Source organism: Austrofundulus limnaeus, unplaced genomic scaffold (genome assembly GCF_001266775.1).
Source record: "Austrofundulus limnaeus strain Quisiro unplaced genomic scaffold, Austrofundulus_limnaeus-1.0 Scaffold25, whole genome shotgun sequence".
Lineage (NCBI taxonomy): Eukaryota > Metazoa > Chordata > Actinopteri > Cyprinodontiformes > Rivulidae > Austrofundulus > Austrofundulus limnaeus.
In genome coordinates this window covers 1,731,954-1,734,749 of record NW_013952427.1, presented here as the reverse complement: position 1 = coordinate 1,734,749, position 2,796 = coordinate 1,731,954, and positions in this window count along the sequence as shown.

The following is a 2,796-nucleotide window of genomic DNA, read 5'->3' as shown; positions in this document are numbered from 1 at the left end:
AGAGAATTTTAGCTTTGTTAGCATGCTAGCTTTTCCTTTGAAGGTTGAATTGATTTCAGTAACATCTCTGTACAGTGGTGGGCAAAGCTAGCCAAAAAGTCAGCTTCACAAACCACTGATCTGCTAAACAAGAATCTTAGCTCCACTAACACCAAACAGAGAAAAATAAATTGTGGAAGCTAATGCTAACTGCTAAGACAAATTTCAGTCTTCCATCTCCTTCCAGCTGAAGATTGGTAGGACCATACGGGAAGTGCAGGGTATGCGTGGGACATGTCCCCCACACTTCCATATGTGCCCTCTGTCTCCTGCACTTTTTCCAGCCATTACAACTGTTCAATACCTTACTAAAATGCAGTAATGTATCTATTTGTACATATGTAATATAATGGCTTATGTACATGTGGATCACCAAGGGAAGATGAGCTGCTGCAGTTCTGCCCGGTGTGCCAGAATCCTGCTAGAGCCAGCAAAAGGCAAAAAACTTTGCAGTTTTTTCCAAACATACCACGTAAGTTGAGTAATGCTGTTGGAGGCAGATGTTAGCTAAATTATTGAGTTACTACATGCCAATATTACATATGTTAAGCTAGTTAACAAGAATACAAATATTGCTGTTACCACTAGCGGAACAAATCAGAGCCGGGCTGGGGGCGGGACAAATGACCCGGCCCTTTATACCAAATAATAAAGCTCATATTATTTTATACAACATACACATGCCTGCAACAGCAGGGCTTACAAACTTCAGCACCACAGAGCAAATATGTTATTGTGAAGTCCATCAAACGGACACGAAGTGTAACAAACTAAGAGAAAAAAAACATTCAACAACACAAATTCAAAACAAGTCAGCACCACGGATAGTGGTCGGGTCATTTCGACACCAGCTTTATCTTTTTCAACTCAGAACCTGTCCCTATCAGTAGCTAAAGTTCAGTAAAACTGACACAGCGGCCCACATGTTCACAAACACYMTTTCAAAAAYAAGTAGCTACTCACCACTACTGAAAGACATAAAATGAAGCTTGCGCTCCGTGAACTCGTCCATGATGCTCTTTAATCTCTTATTCTGGACAACATGAGTCCTCTCCCTGTGTCCCACTCATGTGCAGCATGTCAAGCTGTAGGACTGTCTGTAATGTTTTCCTCATTTTGCAGGTACACACTGAAGTTAACAGACCAATCTCCCAAAAAAATTTTTAAGTTTAATGGATTAAAAAAACATAGTTTCAAACTTTATTAACATTTCAGAGCCTGTGGGACGTTTAAACAGTAAATAACCTAAAATAACCATCTTCCAACCCGCTCTGCCACCATAAATAAGTTCTTCTCTCCATCCTCATTTCTTCCTGCTCTGCCCCGGGGCTCTGCCCTGCACAGGTGCTGAAAACCGTGGCTAACAGTCCACCTATATCCCCCCATCCCCATGTGTGTGATTAATATGGATTATTTTATTTTATTTTTTGCAAAAATTATGGATTTCTGAGGCTCATTATACAGGTAAACGATCAAAGGGGTTGACATGTATGTGGTGAATTTTAACTTAGAGAATGAGTGCTCAGAGGTTGAAAAGATGAAGAGTCAAAAATAAAAAGAGAGCAGTGCAAATCTCACTGAAGTTACTGCTYGATGGAAGCTTTTTTACCAGATCRGCAAAACATGTTTGTTTGTTATCTGGTCCCAGYAGAGGTTCTAAATCAAAGCAGACCGYGCTCCTCTGGATGCATTTGGGCCCCCTTTCTCCACCTRGCCTCAGAGYYTRGMCTCCCRACTGCCTCCGAACCAGTTCGGTCTTGTCCCGTGCTCTGAGGAGCTCGGAGAAGAATGTGCAGGAAATGAGATCGCACAATAAATCCAGTGATAATTGTAGAAGTCTGAGCAAAACAAGTCATTCTGTAGAAGTRGGGTTGAAACTGCATCTTGACTTTCTGAAACTTCTGATTTCAGAARAAAATCCACGTGTATCATGTGTGTATGAATATGTTGTGAGCTGCATGTTTCCATCTGCTTCTTAATCATAATGATGCATTTTGACAGCATTTATGTATAAATATACCCATATAATTATTAATATAACAAAAATTTTGACAAAATTGCTCTTTTTTTGGAGATTTATTTTGTAAAAACGGAATTTGTGCTCGTTCTTCCTGTTGGTGCGGTGTGATTTTTGTAAATTGACTCCGGAGCAGCTCCGGCATCCAGCAAAAGATGAATCTAATTTTGGTGGATCTTGGTCCACTTGCTGCTCTGCACCATCATGAGGAGCCAGTGTAAATGCTGTCAGCGATTATAATGGTTGAATATTTACTGCAGAGGTTGCACCAGAGCAGAACAGCATGATGTAAATTGAGGGTTAGGGTTAAGTTATATCTCCCTCTGGGCCCGACAAGGTCCAGACTCACACTCTGGGCTCCAACCTGGGTACCTAATGGGCCCGAGCCGGGGGCGTGCCGCCCTCCCAGCCCCACCCCCCACAGAAGCTCTGCCCCTGGCTGTTACCTATATTACATCCCTTTCTAGTTAATGCTATGGATAAACCCAATCATCTTTAGTTTCTGTGCACAGCTTGTGCTCGCTTGCTTTCCATGTATTGAAAATAAACCTTCATTGCCACAGTACAAGGAGCAAAGTCAGAGAGGAGACATTAGACCAGATACAGCTGCAGGGAACATGATGCAGGCTCTTATCAGGTAAGGACTGATAACTATTATTGCAAGGAAGGATCAGTAGTGTTTTCACAGATATTTTAGAATTATTCTTATTCACACTCCAAAACATATACCTATATTTTTA